The sequence below is a fragment of the Physeter macrocephalus genome, chromosome 11 (genome assembly GCF_002837175.3).
Source record: "Physeter macrocephalus isolate SW-GA chromosome 11, ASM283717v5, whole genome shotgun sequence".
NCBI lineage: Eukaryota > Metazoa > Chordata > Mammalia > Artiodactyla > Physeteridae > Physeter > Physeter macrocephalus.
The window spans coordinates 14,934,107-14,956,649 of NC_041224.1; the positions used below are offsets into that span (position 1 = coordinate 14,934,107).

General features: G+C 37.7%; 1 pseudogene; it reads left to right on the top strand.

Annotated features, from left to right (window-relative positions):
- Positions 1–2,028: 2,028 nt before the first annotated feature.
- LOC102988029 (coiled-coil domain-containing protein 3-like) overlaps positions 2,029–22,543 on the top strand; it is a 49,512-nt pseudogene continuing 28,997 nt past the window's right edge.

Consider the following 22,543-nt stretch of genomic DNA (forward strand, 5'->3'; position numbering starts at 1 on the left):
ACCTCTCACTGTTGTGGCCTCTCCCTCACTTTCAGTCCGTATGTGTCTCTAGATCTGCAGTGAGCCTCTTGTAGGCAGCAAATATACGGATCTTGTTTTTGTAACCATTCAGCCAGTCTGTGTTGGTTGTAGCATTCAGTCCATTTACATTTAAGGTGATTATTGATATGTATATTTCTATTACCATTTTGTTAATTGTTTTGGATTTGTTTTTATAGGTCTTTTTTCTCCTTCTTTTGTTTTCTTCTCTTCTGATTTGATGATTATCTTTAGTGTTATGTTTGGATTCCTTTTTCTTTTTTGTGTGTCTATCTATTATAGACTTTTGTTTTGCAGTTATCATGAGGTTTTTGTATAGGAGTCTATATTTATACATGCTAGTTTTAAGTCCCTGATCTCCTAATTTCAAACACATTTTAGATACCCTGCATTTGTACTCTCCTCCTGTCATGATTCCTGGCTTTGATATCATATTTGTGTGTGGATGATTTCCTACCTTTACTGTACATTTGCCTTTCCTGGTGAGCTTTCCCATTTCATAATTTTCTTATTTTAGTTTTGGTCTTTTCTTTTCCACCTAGAGAAGTTCCTTTCGCGTTTGTTGTAAAGCTGGTTTGATGGTGCTCATTTCTTTTAGTTTTTGCTTGTCTGTAAAGTTTTTCATTTCTCTGTCAAATCTGAATGAGAGCCTTGCTGGGTAGAGTATTCTTGGTTGTAGGTTTTTCTCTTTCATCACTTTAAATATATCATGCCACTCCCTTCTGGCCTGCAGAGTTTCTGTTGAAAAATCAGCTGATAACCTTATAGGGATTCCCTTATATGTTATTTGTTGCTTTTCCCTTGTTGCTTTTAATATTTTCTCTTTATCTTTAATTTTGGTCAATTTGATTACTGTGTGTCTTGGCATGTTCCTCCTGGAGTTAATCCTGTATGGAACTCTCTGCACTTCTTGGACTTGGGTGACAGTTTCCTTTCCCATGTTAAGGAAGTTTTTTTAGCTATTATTTCTTCAAATAATTTCTCAGGCCTTTTCTCTCTCTCTTCTCCTTCTGAGATCCCTATCATGCAAATATTAGTGCATTTGGTGTTGTCCCAAGGGCCTTTTAAACTGTCCTCACTTCTTTTCATTCTTTTTTTTTCTTTATTCTATTCTGCAGCAGAGATTTCCACCATTCTGTCTTCCACGTCACTTATCCATTCTTCTGCCTCATTTATTCTGCTATTGATTCCTTCTAGTGTATTTTTCATTTCAGTTATTATATTCTTCAATTCTGTTTGGTTGTTCATTATATTTTCTAACTCTTTGTTAAAAACTTCTTATAACTTCTTGCTCTGTGCATCCATTCTTTTCCCGAGTTCTTGAATCATCTTTACGAACATTACTCTGAACTCTTTCTTGGGTAGATTGCCTATCTCCACTGTACATAGTTATTCTTCTGGGGTTTTATCTTGTTCCTTTGTCTGGACCATATTCCTCTCCCATCTCATTTTATCTAAATTTCTACTTGTATTTTTATGTATGTAGAAGGTTAGTTATGTTTCTTGACCTTGGAGAAGTGGCTCTCTGTAGGAGATGTCCTATGCATCCCAGCAATGCACTCCCCTCTCGTCGCCCAAGGGCCAGTGACCCATGGTAGCTTCTGACCTGTGTTTGCAGACTCAGTTCCACAGGTTACGGGATTGTAGTTTTCTTGCTTCTGCTGTTTGCTCCCTGCTGAGTGAGCCTGGTCTAGAGACTTGTGCAGGCCTCCTGGTGGGAAGGACTAATGCCTGCCCACTGGTGGGTGGAGCTGGTTCTTGGCCCTCTGGTGGACAAGGCCATGTCAAGGGATGTGTCTAGAGGCACCTGTGGGCTCAGGAAGTCTTTAGACAGCCCGTTTGCTGATGGGTGGGGCTGTGTCCCCGCCCAGTTTTTTGTTTGGTCTGAAGCATTCCAGCACTGAAACCTACAGGCTACAGGTAGGGACCAGTTCTTGGTGCCAAAATGTCAGCCTCTAGGAGAACTCAAGCAGATGAATGCTCCTCGACATGTACACCACCAGTGTCTATGTCCTCAGGGTGGGCCACAGCTGTCCCCCACCTCCCCAGGAGACCCTCCAAGACCAGCAGTATGTCTGGCCCAGACTCCTGTGAAGTCACTGCTTTTGCCTTGGGTCCCAGTGCACACAAGACCTTGTGTGCACCTCCAAGAGTGGTGTCTCTGTTTCCCCCAGTCCTGTGGAGCTCCTGAAATCAAGCTCTGCTGGCTTTCAAAGCCAAATGCTCTGGAGGCTGTTCTCAGTGCTAGACCCACAGGCTGGGGGGTCTGATATGGGACTCAGAACTCTCACTCCTGTGGGACAATCTCTGTAATATAAATATTCTCCAGTTTGTAAATCACTCACCCAGGGGATATGGGATTTGATTATATCACAAGTCCACTCCTCCTACCTGTGTACTGTCACCTCGGGAAAGCCTGGACTTGGGAACTTGGTTTCCTTTCTAAACAACAGAGCAAAGGGTAAGATTTCACTGCACAATTCTGATGTTTAGGGAGACAAGGAGGAGAGGAAGTGCAGCCTTTGCTCCCTTGCAGCTGTGCTGACAAGCACATGCAGGAGACAGAAAAAGTAAGGTGGCGGGGGGGGCTCTGAGGGTGGAAACTAGATGACAAAAATGCTAGCAGCCCAGGAAGCATCAAACAGACAACAAACAAACAAACAAAAACTGTTCTGCTAGAGGCAGTGATTCCAAGCCCATTTTGGTAGGTTGAAGTTTTTACACACATCACGACAAAGCACTCAGTCTTTCAATTCTTGGTTTCAGTCATTCTAATGTCAGTAGCATGAGAACGGTGCTGTGTGTTTCTGTTTGAGTAGAAGACAAAAGAACTGCCTTTTAGACCCTAAGGTCTAAAATACATTAACTAAAGCAGAGTTTTTACAAACAAATGCCTTTCATTGCACTTAAGGTTTTCTTGATTTTTTTTTTTTGCTACCACATTAAAAGGTATATCGTCTGCAAAATTTTCAATGAAGTCTGCCAATTAGAGTCATCTTAGCCAAAATAAACCTCTTTTTTTGTCACTCCCAAGGCAGATTTGCCTGTATGAATTACTCAGTTGTTGTTTTACTTTATCAGTCAATATATGATAGACTGTTTAGAAGCCAGAGATTTTTAAGTGTATTAAAAGGAAAAGATTTTGAATAGGGAATATGCGATTTATAATCTTTCAGAAATAGCATTTGGGGAGTCAATGAAGATAAGATTAAGTAGAGAAACATGCAACTCTGTACAAAACCGCCATGTAGACTTTTGTGGATGAGAAACTCAATTTGTTTGGTCATTCACCAATGCTCAAAGTGTATTGGTTTTTTTAATAAAAAGATAAAAAGGCCAAATTCGGGTCAAAGGAAATGCTATGACCATTTATGCAACATTTGTTTACACAATCTAGTCAAGGTTCAGCATGCTCTAAAGGAAGGGAGGCTTGAGAATGAATGCATGAAATCTTTAAGTGTCTTGTTTGAATTAACATACAAATAATAGCATGCCATATGAACAAGCAAGAAAAAATGAAAGTATTATGTTTGTTCTGTTAGAAATGGATTATGACAGAAAACACTGCACTGTATTGTTAAAAGGCCCTAAAAATATTTTCCATAGTGCAGAGAAAAGAATCAGGAGAAAATTCTTTTTGTAAATACTCTTTAGGCATTCCCGTATATAGGAAAATTCATTCCTGAAATCTCAAATAAACAGGCTCCAAATACATAGAAACATCAACCAATAAGCTGCTGAAGTACAGGGATAAGAAGGCAGCCACAGTGGTAGTCCATACATTTATGGGGACAAGATTATAGTATCAAAAAGTCTTTTCTCCCTGAAGTTGCCTAGTCATCTTTTCTGCCTTTTACCACAGTTAAGCTGTTGTTGAACTTGCACTAGAAATATGTCCCTTCCTTATGTCTCATGATGATAAAAAAAAAAAAGAATTCCAAGCAACCCAAAAACAGGAAACATGGCTTGTCCTCTCTATGTGGCTTTAATACTTTGTGAATGTCTATCTGTATCTTTTGAGAGTAAAGAGATTATGTGATAGACAGGGGTATAGAAGTTCTAGAATTTGCAATAAAATTACCAGTTTGTTGATTTAATTTAGTTTTGTTTTGTCATCTCACTGCTATGGTATACTGTGTAAAATATTAACCTTGAGTGGGGTGGAGTTTTTTAATCTGATCCTTGAATAAAGTTTGCAAATACAGGTCTGTCTGATTGAATCATCACACTTTATTAGTCATTTCCAATAAATTTTAGTTAAATATAAGCCATAAGTAGAGTAATCTCTGCTCTCCCAAGAATCTTCTCAAAAGGATCCCATTGTCTATTCTAAATTTAATTTGAAATTATTTTAACTGGAGCAGGCAGAAAGAACATAGAATTGAGGGGAAAAAATGAGAAATTAAGTAAATGTTTTGAAAATAATAATATTATTAAAATAATAATTAAAATTTATTGAGAATTTATCATTGCCTAAGCATTGTACTAGCACTTTTACATGCATGATCCCATTTAACTAGCAATTATTTGGTAGAATCTAACAACATTTTAAAATTGCTAACTCTATCAATAAAATCAACAGCTTGGTTTTGTTTTACCAAGCTGAATTAAATGCATTCATTATTATATTCTTTGTTGAAATAAAATTGACCTATAACATTGTGTAAGTTTAAGGTGTTAAGACGTGCTGATTTGATATATTTATATACTGAAATATGATTACCATTGTAGGTTTAGTTAACCCTTCGGTCACTTTGGTCACATCACATAATTATCTTTTTTTTTTTTTTTTTTTTTTTTTTAGTGAGAACATTTAAGATCTAGTCTCTTAGCAACTCTGAAGTATACAATACAGTATAATCAATATGCTGTGCATTAGCTCTCCAGAACTAATTCATACTCTAATTGTAAGTTTGTACCTTAGACCAATATCCCCCCAATTCCTCCAGCCCCCAGCCCTGGTAACCACCAATCTACTTTCTATTTCAATGAGTTCGGCTTTTCTGGGTTTCACATATAAGTGATATCATGCAGTATTTCTCTTTTCCTGTCTGACTTATCTCACTTAACATAATACTGTCAAGATCCGTCCATGTTGTTGCAATGGCAGGACACCCTTCTTTCTCATGGCTGAATAATATTCATTTTATATAAATATATATATATATATGAATCCATCCATTGACAGACACTTAGATTGTTTCCATATCTTGGCTATTTTGAATGATGCTTCAGTAAACATGGGATTGCAGATATCTTTTTGATCTCCTGTTTTCATTTCCTGTGGATATGTACCCAAAAGTGGGATTGCTGGATCATATAAAAATATAGTTTTTTAAAAAAATTTTCTGAGGAACCTCTATTCCACAATTTTCCTAGGGGCTCAAACAATTAACATTCCCACTAAGACTTGCAGTACTTTGATGACTAAGAGTGATGAGAGTGGGCACCCAGTCTTCTTGCTGATCACAGAGGAAAAGCTTTCAACTTTCACTGTTAAGTATGATGTTAACTATGGGATTGTCATAAATGGCCTTTATTATGTTGAGGCATATTTTTACACCCAATTTCTTGAGTGTTTTTACCATGAAAGGATATTGGTTTTGTCAAATTCTTTTTCTGCATCTATTGAGATGATCATGTGATGTTTTTATCTTTCAATCTACTAATGTAGTGTATCACATTTATTGATTTGCATATGTTGAACCATACTTGCATCCCAGGGATAAATCCCAGTCAATAATGATGTATGATCCTTGTGTTGTTGAACTCAGTGTGCTAATATTTTGCTGAGAATCTTTGCATCTATATTCATCAGGGATATTGGTCTATAATTTTCTCTTCTTTTGTGTCTTAGTCTGGCTTTGATGTCAAGGCAATATGGGTCTCGTATGAATTTGGGAGAGTTGCCTTCTCTTCAAGTTTTTGGAAGATTTTGAGAAAAATTGTTGTTATTTCTTCATTGAATGTTTGATAGAATTCAGCAGTGAAACCATCTGATCCTGGGGTTCTCTGTTTGGGGAGGTTTTTGATTACTGATTCAATCTCCTTACTCATTACTTATCTGTTCAGATTTTCTATTTCTTCATGATCCAGTCTTGGTAAGTTGTATGTTTCTAGGAATGTATCGATTTCTTCTAGGTTATTTAATTTGTTGACATAAAATTGTTCATATAGTCTTTTATGATCCTTTGTATTTCTGTGTTACAGACATTACAGTTGTAATGTCTCCTCTTTCATTTCTAATTTTATTTTATGAGTCTTTTCCCTTTTTTTCTTAGTCTAGCTTTTGTCTTTTAAGAAAAGCTCTTAGTTTTGTCTTTCCTATTGTTTTTCTCTTCTCTATTTCATTTACCTCTGCTCTGATCTTTGTTAGTTACATCCTTCTGCTAACTTTAGGTTTAATTTGGTCTTCTTTTCAGTTTCTTGAGGTGTAAAGTTAGGTTGTTTATTTGAGATATTTTTTCTTACTATATGAATTTTTCATTATTAACCTTCTTCTAAAAGCTGCTTCTATGATATCCTATAAGATTTGGTGTGTTGTATTTTCATTTCCATTTGTTTTGATATATGTTTTGATGACCCTTTTGATTTCTTCTTTGGCCTATTGGTTATTCAGTAGTATGTTGTTTAGTTTCCACATGTTTGTAACATTTCCATCTTTCCTTTTGTCGACTTCTAGTTTCATACCATGTGGTCAAAAAGATACTTGGTATAATTTCAATCTTACATTTTCTAAGACTTGTTTTATGGCCTTTCAAATGATCTGTTCTGGAGAATGTTGTGTGTGTGCTTGAGAAGAATGTGTATTATGCTGCTGTATGGTGGAATGTTCTGTATACGTCTGTTAGGACCACTTGTTCTGATGTATAGTGCAAATTCAAAGTTTGTTGGTTTTCTGTCTGGATGACCTATACAAGATGGGGTAATGAAGTCCCCTACTGTTATTGTATTATGGTCTACTTCTCTCTTCAGATCTGTTAGTATTTGCTTCATATATTTAGGTGCTCTGATGTTGAGTGTGTATATATTTATGATGATTATATGTTCTTAATGAGTTGAGCCCTTTATTCTTATATAATGAGCTGCTTTGTCTAGTTACCATTTTTTTTTCAAGTCTTTTTTGTCAAATATAAGTACAGCTATCCCTGTTTTCTTTTGGTTTCCACTTGCATGAAATATATTTTTCCATACCTTCACTAAGATCCCATGTGTGTCTTCAAAGCGGATGTGTGTCTCATGTAAGCAGCATATAGTTGGGTTCTGTTTTTTTTAATGCACCCAGCCACTCTGTGCCTTTTGATTGGTGAATTCAATCCACTTACACTTAGAGTAATTATTGGTAGGTAAGGACTTATTTATGCCATCTGATTACTTGCATTCTGGCTATTTTATCAGTCCATTGTTCCTTTTTCCCTCTCATGCTGCCTACCTTTGTGGCTTGGTGATTGTCCTTGGTGGTATGCTCTGATTTCCTTTTTTGAATCCCTAGGTTTTTGCTTTGTGGCTACCATTAAGCTTACATAGAACATCTTATAGATCAAACAGTCCATTTAAGGTGTTATCAAATGAACTTCCATTACATACAAAAACTCTACCCTTTACTCCCTCCCCCTTACTTTTTTAATGTCATAATTCACCTCTTTTTAATATTATATTTATGATATAAATATTGTTTTTCTGGGAAAGTCTTATTTCTCTTTCATTTCTGAAGGATGATTTTGCTGGATAGAGTATTCTTGGGTGGCAATTTTTTTTCTTCCAACACTTTGAATATATCCTTCCCCTCTCTCCTGGCCTGTAGGGTTTCCTCTGAGAAATCCAATGATAGCCTCATGGGAGTTCCTTTGTAAGTTACAATCTTTTTCCTCTTAATGCATTTAGAATTCTTTCTTTGTCTTTGATTTTTGACAGTTTAATTATAACGTCTCTTGGAGAAGGTTGTTTTGAATTGAGATAATAGGGTGCTCTATTACCTTCATGAACTTGGATGTCCAAGTTTTCCCAGGTTTACAGCTATTGTTTCTTTAGAAAATCTCTCTGCCCACTCCTCCCTCTCTTCTTCTGAATCTCCAATGTTTCTGATACTGGATTGTTTGATCCCATTGATCACATAGGCTTTTTCCATTCTTTTTTTTTTCTCTTCTGACTCAGTTATGTCAAAGTTCCTATCCTCTAGCTCACTGATTCTATCTTCTGTTTTGTCTATTCTGCTACTGATGCTCTCCCTTACATTCTTCACTTCATTCACTGAGTTCTTCAGCTTCAGAACTTCTGTTGTTTCTTTTTTTTTTTTTTTTTTTTTTTTTTGTGATATGCGGGCCTCTCACTGTTGTGGCCTCTCCCGTTGCGGAGCACAGGCTCCGGACGAACAGACTCCGTGGCCATGGCTCACGGGCCCAGCCGCTCCGCGGCACGTGGGATCTTCCCGTACCGGGGCACGAACCCATGTCCCCTGCATCAGCAGGTGGACTCTCAACCACTGCACCACCAGGGAAGCCCTGTTGTTTCTTTTTTATATCTCTCTTTTAAATTTCTCATTTTGTTAATGTATTGTTTTTCTGATTTCATTCAGTTGTCTTTCTGTTTTCTTGCAGCTCATTTAGTTTCCTCAAAACAACTATTTTGAATTCTTCATAAGGTGAACCACAGGATTCTGTGTCTTTGTTTAACTTACTGGTGGCATATTGAGGATTTTTGAGGGGTTTTTTTTTTGCCGATTTTATGTTTCCTTGATTTTTCATATTCCTTGAAGTTTGTGTTGCTGTTTTTGCATTTAAAGTAGAAGTTACCTCTCAAATCTTTACTAGTTGCCTTCAGGTGGAATATGCTTTTTGTTGGTCCTGCTTATATCTGGGACTTTCTCTGACCTTGAATGAATACACCTGATCCATGCTTCTTTCTCCCTCTGGTAGCATGATTCTCAAGCTTGTATCTTTCCTTTAGATATTACTACTCATCAGGCTGCCTGCTGGTTTTCCAGAAGGTGTCACTACAGCTCAAATTTGCAGTTTCTCCCTGCCCACAGACCCTGGCCTGTTTTATGCATGAACTTCCTGTTTGTTTGTGCTGGCTATCACTGTCACACTCAGGAGTACCTAAAAAGCTGGCTGCACAGCGGGTTTAACATGTGGTGCACTGGGGGTGTCTGCAGGCCAGGTGGGGCAAATCCTCAGGTAAGGCTTGCCCAGCAGCTTGTGGGAAGGCTTACTGCTGGAGTGCTGAAAGCATTCAGTAGTAACAGTGTCCTTTTACTGCTCTGCAATATTTCTTATCTACCCTTTTCTTGATTTCCTTCCTCTCCAGAGTCGTGGAGATCTGCCTCAATATTCTGGGCACAGCAGGAGAGAAATGGGTTTCTCCAGCATTGCCCTGCACAGCTGGGAAGCTGGGCATTCACTCACCTATCTCCCTTTCCTCACAGGAGAGTTCACTGCCAGCTTGTTTGGCCCTCTGCTGTTCTGTCTTGTGGAGGGGCAGACCTTGCAAAGTTCCTCTTACCCTCTCCAGTGCATGCAAACTCGTTTTGCTTTGTTTTGTTTTGTTTTTGCTCTGATGACAGGCTGAATCTCTGCCCAGGAAGCCTGGATTTCAAAAAAGGCTCTCTCATCTGTGGCTGTCTGCCCAAATCAGTACTCTCCAGGTTTTCTCCAACTATGGCCGAGAATGGATGGGGCTGGGGCTGGTTCATTGGTTCCTGCTGGTTCCACAGCCTGTACCAAGTTCTGTATGCACAGGTGGGCAAGACTCTTCCTGATGTCCCCTGCATCAGCAGGTGGACTCTCAACCACTGCACCACCAGGGAAGCCCTGTTGTTTCTTTTTTATATCTCTCTTTTAAATTTCTCATTTTGTTAATGTATTGTTTTTCTGATTTCATTCAGTTGTCTTTCTGTTTTCTTGCAGCTCATTTAGTTTCCTCAAAACAACTATTTTGAATTCTTCATAAGGTGAATCACAGGATTCTGTGTCTTTGTTTAACTTACTGGTGGCATATTGAGGATTTTTGAGGGGTTTTTTTTTTGCCGATTTTATGTTTCCTTGATTTTTCATATTCCTTGAAGTTTGTGTTGCTGTTTTTGCATTTAAAGTAGAAGTTACCTCTCAAATCTTTACTAGTTGCCTTCAGGTGGAATATGCTTTTTGTTGGTCCTGCTTATATCTGGGACTTTCTCTGACCTTGAATGAATACACCTGATCCATGCTTCTTTCTCCCTCTGGTAGCATGATTCTCAAGCTTGTATCTTTCCTTTAGATATTACTACTCATCAGGCTGCCTGCTGGTTTTCCAGAAGGTGTCACTACAGCTCAAATTTGCAGTTTCTCCCTGCCCACAGACCCTGGCCTGTTTTATGCATGAACTTCCTGTTTGTTTGTGCTGGCTATCACTGTCACACTCAGGAGTACCTAAAAAGCTGGCTGCACAGCGGGTTTAACATGTGGTGCACTGGGGGTGTCTGCAGGCCAGGTGGGGCAAATCCTCAGGTAAGGCTTGCCCAGCAGCTTGTGGGAAGGCTTACTGCTGGAGTGCTGAAAGCATTCAGTAGTAACAGTGTCCTTTTACTGCTCTGCAATATTTCTTATCTACCCTTTTCTTGATTTCCTTCCTCTCCAGAGTCGTGGAGATCTGCCTCAATATTCTGGGCACAGCAGGAGAGAAATGGGTTTCTCCAGCATTGCCCTGCACAGCTGGGAAGCTGGGCATTCACTCACCTATCTCCCTTTCCTCACAGGAGAGTTCACTGCCAGCTTGTTTGGCCCTCTGCTGTTCTGTCTTGTGGAGGGGCAGACCTTGCAAAGTTCCTCTTACCCTCTCCAGTGCATGCAAACTCGTTTTGCTTTGTTTTGTTTTGTTTTTGCTCTGATGACAGGCTGAATCTCTGCCCAGGAAGCCTGGATTTCAAAAAAGGCTCTCTCATCTGTGGCTGTCTGCCCAAATCAGTACTCTCCAGGTTTTCTCCAACTATGGCCGAGAATGGATGGGGCTGGGGCTGGTTCATTGGTTCCTGCTGGTTCCACAGCCTGTACCAAGTTCTGTATGCACAGGTGGGCAAGACTCTTCCTGGGTCCCTTGGCATATGGCGCCAGATGCCACAACTCCCACAGAGGTACTTTTGTTCATGGATAGATTCTGAATTTTAGTTCTCAAAGTTGGAGGGAGGGGCAAAAAGGAGGGATGTTATGCCATTAGATGCTAACATTACTCCATTACACCTAGTATTTTAGTTTTATGAATTTTGTATTTTTCAGGTATAGAAAACCACATCTCACTTTTTATCTTTACTACAATTTTGTTTTTGTCATTATTTGTTTGTTTAATAGGAAAGATAACCTGCATTATAGGACTACAAGATAATTTTTGTGAATTTCTGTCCTAAGAAAAGTTTTCTTTCTTCACAATAGTACAAAAGTATTCATTTATTGGATGATAACTGATATCAGGTATCAAATATTATTGATATTATATATCAGCCCTTATGTCTTCTAGCCAAATTTGCAACTCAATTTAATTCCAAATTTCTAGAATGTCTTTGTCCTTTCTCTAAATTATTTGAATATTTTTATAAAATCTTAGTTTGAACTACCCTATTATGGCTTCTTATAGGCCACTTCGAATTTCTTGAGGAAGAATTACAAAAAATTTTAAAAGGACAATAATATGAAAGGCAAAGATATAAACACATGAAAATGTACTGATATCAAGTATAATGAAATAATTGCAACCTTAGACTACATTAAAGTAGCTTACATATTAATAAATTTTAAAACTTTACCATATACACATGAGAATGTGGGGAAAGGCCCTTGTGCATTACTGATGGGAACATACCTTGATGCATCCTCTTTGGATGGTATTGTGACCATTTCAAAGCTGTGAATACAGTTACCTTTGATTCAACAGTTCTTCATTGCAGCACTGTGTGAAATAGAAAAAAAATAGAAATAAACTAAATGTTTGAATGTATGCATCTCTTCTTTCCTTTTCCTTCTTCCCTCTTCCTTCATTTTCTGCTGGAGTTAGGCTTTGTAATTTGTTGTCTGAGACACCTGGGTAGAGAAGGAAAGTGAAAGGAGCCTCCAGAAGGCAGAGGCTTTTCAAGTCCTTGGAACGTATTCAGTGAAGGACACTGACTGTCCTGGACACAAGAGGGCAAAGGGAGAGCTTTGGAAATGGATCAAGGCAGAGTCCCCTCCCTCAGCACCTGCAGTGCTGTAAGGGGTGTGAGGGAAGACTTTTCCTCAAGCCTGATGGCTCCTTTGTCCCCTGATTTGCAGGACCAGCCCTCAGAGAGGATTCACAGTCTTCAGGAGAATGTCCTGTTCCAAGTCTGGCACAAAAACAGCAGAAAATTCATAACTGGGAAAAGAACAGAGAAAATTCACCTTTAGTTAGTGATCAGATTTAGCTTTTCATCAGCCTGGTTGGAATTAAGTTGATTCAAAGGAAATAATTCATTTTTTAAATGCACTTGAGTTTTGTATTCTGGAGTGTACACACATTAGTTTGTATACTAGAACTCATTTTGTCTATATGCCTTAAAATGGAGGACTAGAGACTTAATTAAAGAAATTATTGAAACATCCCTAGAAAGAAATACTCTACCACTTGTAAAATCCATGTGGTATATCTACACTTGCTCATAGGGAAAGTGTTCAGGGCCCCATGCTGAGCGAAAAAAGCAAGGTTTAAGATTTGATGAATATAACACATATACTTCTATATATACATTGATATGTTTGATATACATAGAATATTTTTGGACTATATAAGAAACTTAACAGTGATGACTTGTTGAATGGAGCAAAGTTGCAGGAGATTGAATTTTTTTTTAAATGTGGATGTTGTGAGATTATTTTTATAATATATTGATTATATTATAATATATATTATATATTATAATGTATAATAAATCAGTGCATGTCTTTATAATTTTCTGAACTAGTTCATAATAAGAACAATATGAGAAAGTCATTTTTATATTTCCTTGAGTAGGCAAAAATTTTAGCAATAACATGTATTTTTTATAAATACATTTTAAAATCATTATTTTATTTATAGTAGATATAGAGAAAGTTCACAAATTGTAAGTCAAGTAGATTATTATTTAGAATGTGCTCTACTTGAGCGTTGGAAATATTTACATAAGTAACTATGTACTTATGTGACCCTGTATAGATGAATAACATGACTTATTTAGAAATCACAACTGAGGAAAATAATTGTATAATAATTACAGACATCATACTTCATTTTATTGTACTTCTCTTTATTGTGCTTTGCAGATATTGCATTTTTTACAAGTTGAAGGTTTGTGGCACACCTGCATTGTCATATGATGGTTAACATTATTTATCAGTACAGCATTTTTTTTTTTAATTGGAGTATAGTTGTTTTACAATGTTGTGTTAGTTTCTACTGTACAGTGAAGTGAAGCACCTTGATCTATGCAGCAGGTTCTCATTAGTTCTCAGCAATAACATGTATTTTTTATAAATACATTTTAAAATCATTATTTTATTTATAGTAGATATAGAGAAAGTTCACAAATTGTAAGTCAAGTAGATTATTATTTAGAATGTGCTCTACTTGAGCGTTGGAAATATTTACATAAGTAACTATGTACTTATGTGACCCTGTATAGATGAATAACATGACTTATTTAGAAATCACAACTGAGGAAAATAATTGTATAATAATTACAGACATCATACTTCATTTTATTGTACTTCTCTTTATTGTGCTTTGCAGATATTGCATTTTTTACAAGTTGAAGGTTTGTGGCACACCTGCATTGTCATATGATGGTTAACATTATTTATCAGTACAGCATTTTTTTTTTTAATTGGAGTATAGTTGTTTTACAATGTTGTGTTAGTTTCTACTGTACAGTGAAGTGAAGCATTTTAATTAAGGTATGTATATTAGTATTTTTAGACATAATGCTATTGCACACTTAATAGACTGCAGTATAGTGTAAACATAACTTTTTAAATCATTTTTAAAATTCCAATTTATTTTAATTTTTTTATTATTTTTGACTGCATTAGGTCTTCATTGCTGCTTGTGGGCTTTCTCTAGTTGTGGCGAGCAGGGGCTACTCTTCCTTGCAGTGTGTGGCCTTCTTATTGCAGTGGCTTCTCCTGTTGCAGAGCATGGGCTCTAGGCACGTGGGCTTCAGTAGTTGCAGCACGCGGGTGCAGTAGTTGCAACACGCAGGCCCTAGAGCATGTGGGCTTCAGTAGTTGTGGTGCGTGAGCTCAGTAGTTGTGGTTCGTGGGCTCAGTAGTTGTGGCTCACGAGCTCTAGAGCGCAAACTCAGTAGTTGTGGCACACGGGCTTAGTTGCTCTGCAGCATGTGGGATAATCCTGGCCCAGGGATCAAACCCATGTCCCCTGCATTGGCAGGTGGATTCTCAACCACTGCGCCACTAGGGAAGTCCCTAAACATAACTTTTATATGCACTAAGAAACCAAAATATTTGTGTGACTCTCTTTATTATGGTGATCTGGAACCAAACCCACAATATCTCCTAGGTGTGCCTGTATATGATAATTAGGTGAAAATATTTATTCTAATATAATCCTTTGGACCTTGTAGGCTGGTTCTTCCTTCCCTCTGGTGGCCATTTCTCAAAATGCAGACAAAGTTGTGTTAAGATGACAGTTTAAACTGTTAATATAACACAGGTATATGAATCACGCTCCAAATTTTAGATATTTGATGAGCCTGAGAAATCATCTGACTCAATTTTCTCATTTTGATTTTACTACATAATCACAATATCTCGATTATATAGGCTTACTTCACATTACAGACATAAAGTTGAATTTTGGCATCTCTTGTCTATTTGACTTAGATATTAAATCATCCATAGCTATAGTAACTTCCTGTAAAATGTTTGCAACTATAGTATAATCTGAGGCCCTATAAATATCTCACAAGTTATGCTTTTCTAATTAATTAATTAATTACTTTAAAATTAGTCTCTTTCCTACTGTTAGGGAATATATACTCTACCATTTGAATTTCACAGGTAAACACAGTAATGCTGAGGGTAGCCAAATTAACTTAGTAACTGGTAGACCCAGAACTTGAAAAGTGTGACTCCTGACTTTGTGTCTTCCTTTTCCTTTTTCTGTTTCAAATCTGAATAGTTAATAAAGAATAGATTTTAAATTATTTAATTAGAATAAGTTATTAGTGTATAGCTTGTGAAGTGTCATATAGCATTTTTTTTTTTTTTGCGGTACGTGGGCCTCTCACTGCTGTGGCCTCTCCCGTTGCGGAGCACAGGCACCGGACGCGCAGGCTCAGCGGCCACGGCTCACGGGCCCAGCCGCTCCGCGGCATGTGGGATCCTCCCGGACCGGGGCACGAACCCGCGTCCCCTGCATCGGCAGGCGGACTCTCAACCACTGCGCCACCAAGGAAGCCCTAAAATCTGGATTTTTAAGCACTCTGTAATGAGCTACACTGTGTTTGACAGAAAAGTTATGATCTAACCACAAGTGTATTATAAGATTGAAAGTAGTATAATGATGATAAGGAGAAATTCTATCACCTGTATATCATCTGATAGTTCTGTAGATAATGATTTTACATCTACTGTGTAATTTCACCCTTGACCAATCTTGTGGAGTATGCAGATTTTAGCTCACTGGACTAAGAAACTGAGAAGATTAAGCGACGTGCAGAAGATCTCACAAATAGCAAGAGAAGATGGAACTGTAACTGCAGGTCTCTTACTCTTGACATTTAATCAAGTGCCCACGTATATGGACATGACCCTCACATAAAACTCAGGGCAACAGCGGTGACCAGAATTGCTTTGTTTTCGTTACAGGAAGGGGAAAGAAGGAAAAGGCCTATTTGTGACGTGCAAGTACTGGGATGTGCGTTCATCACACGGCCTGATCTTTATTCAGTTCAGTGATAGGAGTACAGTTTTACAGGAAAGAAAACAGATGCTCAGAGGAATTAAATGACACACCTAAAATCACAAATCTAGAAAGTGGCTGAGTCAGGGTTGGAAACTACATTTTTTTTTTAACTCCACAGAGCATGTTATTTGATATAATACTGCCTTCAAGCAATTGTCCCTGGAGACATTTACCAGGTGCAAGCCAGAGATTCCTTGCAGGAAAAGTGAGTTCCTTTTTTCTGTGTTTCTATGTGCCAACTTGCATAACAATTTAATTTTATCAACTTTTTATTTTATCATGACACTAAATGCTAACTTTTCAATATGAAAGGAGCCCTGGATTGGAGTGTGTGTGAAGGTTGAATCCTTGGCCACAGCCCTTGGATCACATATATAATGAGAGTTATTAGAGTGTGGTAGGTCATGTTTTGGAGTCCTACATACCTGAGTTTGAATCGTGTCTTCAAAAAATTCACCATGTGACCTTGTAAACAATACTTAACTACTCTGTTTCCTCATTGTGTTATTGTCAAGATTAAAGGATACTTTATATATCTCTAATATATACCATATATGTATGTATATATATGCATATTCATATATCTATATATCTATATTATATAAACCACTTACCACTTAGGCTTACCAGGCCTAAGGTAAGCCCACAATAGATGCTCACTGTAGTATTATTACTATTATTAATAATAATAGCAACACAATGATTCACAGTAGCTTTCTCCTCTAGTGCTTAGAGATTATGAAAATTTTGAAATGCTGTTAAAATAGTAAGAAATTTGAAACTGTTGAAAAAAATAATAAAAATTAAGAAATTTGGCATACCAGAAACAAATCATCAAAATCAATAGTTGAATGTTTTCTCCTTTCAAATATAATATGGGGTAACCTTTATTTACATTAACTACCTGACTGAGTTTCTTAGTCAATCTAAACACAAAGTTCTGAAAAAATACAGTAATGTTGATATTTATACAATTTTTATGGTTTACAAAGTGATTACAAAAGCATGTTCACTTGACCTGGTGAAGCTGATAGTTATCCCATTTTACAGATGAAGAAACTGAGGTTCAAGCTGTGAACTGATTTAACCACTTTCAGAGTTCATGAGTGACCGACGTGGGACTGGTCTCTAGGATACAACACTCACCTTTCACTTTACCACAGTGATGGACACAGTAGTCTCTGAAGCCATCCCTGCAGTAACTCTGTTGGAGTGTCTGCCTGTGTGTCGTGCTGGCAGACAGTGGGTGGCCAAGGGTGTGAGTTCTGCCAAGTTACATTTAGAACGACTCAGAAGGCTCTGTTACTAAATATTTGCACTTTCTGGTTTTCTGACCTGTCATTCTGAATGGAGACGAGTTAAGAGCTCACTGCTTCTGCAGAGCAAAAATTAATTAATGGGAATTCTGCAGGCTGCCTTGTGGTCCTCTATGTGCTTAGAACAGACATGAAAGAAGTAGATGCTTTATAACAGAAGGAATTGAAGGACTTAGGTTTCAGCCCCAGGTGTGCCACATCTACCTGTGTCCATGCTCAAGTAGCTTTCCCTCTGCAAGATCAATTTATTTACCTGCAAAAGGGAAATGATAATCTGCCTGTTTACTTAAAAGATTATGAGAACTGGATGAGATAATACATGGTAACAATAACAGTTAATATTTACTGGGTGCTTATTATGGACCAGATACTTTTCCAGTATGTTTTGTCTCTTTTATTTAATTTTCGTGACAACTAAATGAGAAAGTTAACTATTGATATTCTCTTTAAGTGTAAGACCCATAGGCGTTAAATAGCATGCCTGAAGTCATATTTCTTTTTTTTTTTAATTGAAGTATAGTTGATTTACAATGTCTTGTTAGTTTCTGGTATACAACAAAATGATTCAATTATATATATATTACATATATATGTGTACATATATACACATATATATTCTTTTTCATGATGGTTTATTACAGGATATTGAATATAGTTCTCTGTGCTATACAGTAGGACCTAGTTGTTTATTTTATATATAGTAGTTTGTATCTGCTAATACCAAACTCCTAATTTATCCTCCCCCACCTCTTTCCCCTTTGGTAACCATAAGTGTGTTTTTCATGACTGTCTGTTTCTGTTTTGTAAAAAAGTTAATTTGTATCATATTTTAGATTCCACATATAAGTGATATCATATATTTGTCTTTTTCTTTCTGACTTACTTCACTTAGTATGTTAATCTCTAGGACCATCCATGATGCTGCAAATGGCATTATTTCATTCTTTCTATGGCTTAGTAGTATTCCACTGTATATATGTACCACATCTTCTTTATCCATTCGTCTGTCAATGAACATTTAGGTTGTTTCCATGTCTTGGCTATTGTGAATAGTGCTGCTATGAACATAGGAGTGCATGTATCTCTTTGAATTATAGTTTTGTCTGGATATATGCCCAGGAGTGGGATTGCTGGTTCATATGGCAATGTTTTTTTTAGTTTTTTAAGGCAACTCCATACTGTTCTCCATAGTGGCTGCACCAATTTACATTGCTACCAGCAATGAAGGAGGCTTCCCTTTTCTCCACACCCTCTCCAGCATTTGTTATTTGTAGACTTTTTAAAGGCGGCCATTCTGACCAGTGTGAAGTGATACCTTATTGTAGTTTTGATTTTCATTTCTCTAATAATTAGTGAAGTTGAGCATCTTTGCATGTGCTTATTGGCCATCTCTATGTCTTCTTTGGAGAAATGTCTTTTTAGATCTTCTGCTCATCTTTTGATTGGCTTATTTGTTTTTTTGTTATTGAGTTGTACAAACTGTTTGTATATTTTGGAAATTAAGCCTTTGTCAGTTACATCATTCACAAATATTTTCTCACAGTCAGTAGGTTACCTTTTTTTTTGTTTATGGTTTCCTTTTCTGTGCAAAAGCTTATAAGTTTGATTAAGTCCCATTTGTTTATTTTTGCTTTTATTTCTATTGCCTTGGGAGACTGACCTAAGAAAACATGACTATGATTTATGTCAGAGAATATTTTACCTGTTTTCTTCCAGGAGTTTTTTTTTTTTTTTTTTTTGATGTTGGGGTAGGAGTTTATTAATTAATTTATTTATTTTTGCTGTGTTGGGTCTTCGTTTCTGTGTGAGGGCTTTCTCTAGTTGTGGCAAGTGGGGGCCACTCTTCATTATGGTGCACGGGCCTCTCACTATCGCGGCCTCTCTTGTTCTGGAGCACAGGCTCCAGATGCGCAGGCTCAGTAGTTGTGGCTCACACGGGCCTAGTTGCTCAGGAATTTTATGGGGTCATGTCTTATGTCTAAGTCTTTAAACCATTTTGAGTTTATTTTTGTGTATGGTGTGAGGGTGTGTTCTAACTTCATTGATTTCCATGTGGCTGTCCAGCTTTCCCCACGGCCACTTGCTGAAGAGACTGTCTTTTCTCCATTGCATATTCTTGCCTCCTTTGTCGAAGATTAATTGACCATAGGTGTGTGGGTTTATTTCTGGGGTCTCTATTCTGTTCCACTGATCCATATGTCTGTTTTTGTGCCAGTACCATGCTGTTTTGATTACTGTAGCTTTGCACTATTGTCTGAAGTCTGGGGGGGTTATGCCTCCAGCTTTGTTCTTTTTCCTCAGGATTGCTTTGGCAATTCTGGGTCTTTTGTTGTTCCATATAAATTTTAAGGTTATTGGCTCTAGTTCTGTGAAAAATGTTATGGATAATTTGATGGGGATCGCATTAAATCTGTAGATTTCTTTGGGAAGTATGGCCATTTTAACAGTACGAATTCTTCCAATCCAAAAGCATGGGATATCTTTCCATTTCTTTAAATCATCTTCAATTTTCTTTATCAGTGTTTTATAGTTCTTAGCATATAGGTCTTTCACCTCCTTGGACAGGTTTATTCCTAAGTATTTTTTTTAATGCAATTTTACAGGGATTGTTTTTTACTTTCCCTTTCTGATATTTCATTGTTACTGTAAAGAAATGCAACAGATTTCTATATGTTAATCTTGTATCCTGCTACTTTGCTGAATTCATTTATCAGTTCTAGTAGTTTTTGTGTTGAGTCTTTAGGGTTTTCTATGTATAGTATTATTTCATCTGCATATAATGACAATTTTATCTCTTCCCTTCCAAATTGGATACATTTTATTTCTTTTTCTTCTTTGATTGCTGTGGCTAGTACTTCCAAAACTATGTTGAATAGAAGTGGTGAGAGTGGGCATCCTTGTCTTGTTCCAGATTTTAGTGGGAAGGCTTTCAGCTTTTCACCATTGAGTATTGTGTTGGCTCTGGGTTTGTCATAAATGGCTTTTATTTTGTTGAGATATGTTCTCTCTGCACCCAGTTTGGTAATAGTTTTTGTCATAAAAGGATGTTCAATTTTATCAAGTGCTCTTTCTGTATTTATTGAGATGATCATGTGGTTTTTGTCTTTTCTTTTGTTGATGTGGTGTATCACATTGATTGATTTGCATATGTTGAACCATCCTTGTGACCCTGGGATGAATGCAACTTGATCGTGGTGTATGATCATTTTTATGTGTTTTGGATTTGGTTTGCTAATATCTTGTTGAGAATTTTTGCATCTATCTTTGTTTTATATAAGGACATTCAAGCTTGGAGAAGTTAAGTAATTTGCCTAGCATACAAGTCGTGAATGAGCCAGAGCAAGGAATTGAACTCAAGGACATGTGACTTCAAACTTTGGGGTCGTAACTACTACATTATTTTGCTCAGTGCTGCTACTGGTAAAAAGCCTGGGTCAAGCAAGGACCCTGTAGTCACCAGCCTTTTTTTGCACAGATTCATCTGTGTCTGCTCTGCTTTACCCACTGACCCACATCAGTCACCTCTGTTTGAGCTCAGTTTGATATGTCAAAGGTGCAGGGTACAGAGTGCCTTCTTAATCCTTGGCAGAAAGTGAGCTAGAGACAGGGCTGCAGAATTAAACACAGGATGGGATGCCTCATGACATTTGAATTTCAGATAAACAGTGAGTAATTTTTTTTTAGCACAAGTATGTCCCAAATATTTCACAGGACATACTTTATGAAAAGAAATTTTGTAGTTTAACTGAAATGTAAATTTAAATGGCATCCTGTACTTTTCTTTGCTGAATCTGGCAACCTTACCTGGAGAGACCCTCATCAGAGTTTTCTTACATTAAACCTCAGATCAGAAAGTAAAGGACAGGACTGAGGGAGATACAAGAAATGATGAAAGGGTACCATGCGAGAAGTTAAAATCATATATGGAAACTGGAAGTTACTGAAAAGCCCCAATTCCTCTTTAATATTACATCTGGGGCATATTTCACCCCTGAATTCCCCCTAAGAAAATCATTAGCCCCTCTCTTGTTCTTGGTTCATTCTACCCGAAGTTTCAGACCAGCCATGGAAGGGCTTCATGGGGCTGCAGGAAGGGCTCCCATTCCCATGGTACCCACACGCTGAGAAGGGGCTACGGTCTTTGTCACCCTAATCCCCTTTCTACACATCGCTTATAACTTAGTCAAACCTCATGCCACTCATCGATTTATTAATTTCTTATTCAGTGGACATTTCTTGAGCTTGCACTATTTGCCAGGTGTTCTGCTAGGCCCGGGACAAGAAAGTGCAAAACACCGGTCGTTGACCTTGCCTTTGCTGAGGAGGCAAACTTGTCACCTAACAACTGCAATTTAAATATGAGGAGGGTTAACATTGAGGGTTAGCAGGAGGGTTAACATTGCCTGGGGATGCAGTCATGGAGGTGTTGTGTGTTTGAGGCCTCGAAAAGTGGGTCTGTAGGTATTCACTATGGCGGAGACGCTTTAGGTAGGAAGAATGGCATCTGCAAAGGCACAGCGGTGTGGAAGAGCAGACCGTACATAAGCCCTCAAATTCTTGAGTGTTGAAATTAGAAGGGAGAATGAAAGTGAGCTAACTGAATCTTGAAATATGTTTTAATTAATGAACATGCAAGGGAGAGATCATGAGGAGAGAGGGAGGGAGAGGAGGAAACGGAGAACACTGGGGGGAGTAAGAAATCCCGAAGTACCAGTATTAGCACTCCGAGGTCTTCCCCTGCTCTTGCTTCCCTGCTCCAGTCTCACGCATACACATCACCATCCATCCAATTCTCCGAAATGCAAATTTTCTTTAACTCTTTTTTTCACCACAGAACTCATTCGCACACACAGTCCTATCACTTCTCCACTCAGATAGCCTTCCAATTTATCAAATTCGCTTCATTTCCACAAGAAGTGTCATAGTTTGGGCCATTGTCTTGACTATTACAATAGCGTTCTGGTCTTTCTGATGTATGCCTCCCCCATCTCTTCAACATTGCTGTCATGTTTGTCTTTCTGAAACATAATACTGTTTACATCCTCTAATGGTTTTCTTAGAAGGAATTCAGGGATGAAATATGCCCCAGATGTGATATTAAAGAGGAATTGGGGCAATGTGTCGCTCCATCCGGGTTGGCCAGGAGAGGGCTGTGTGTTGCTCTGTCAAAACCAGCTAGACAGCTGTGTGTCTCTGTTCAAAACTGGCCAGGAGAAGGCTGTGTATCTCTCCATCAAATCAGCTGG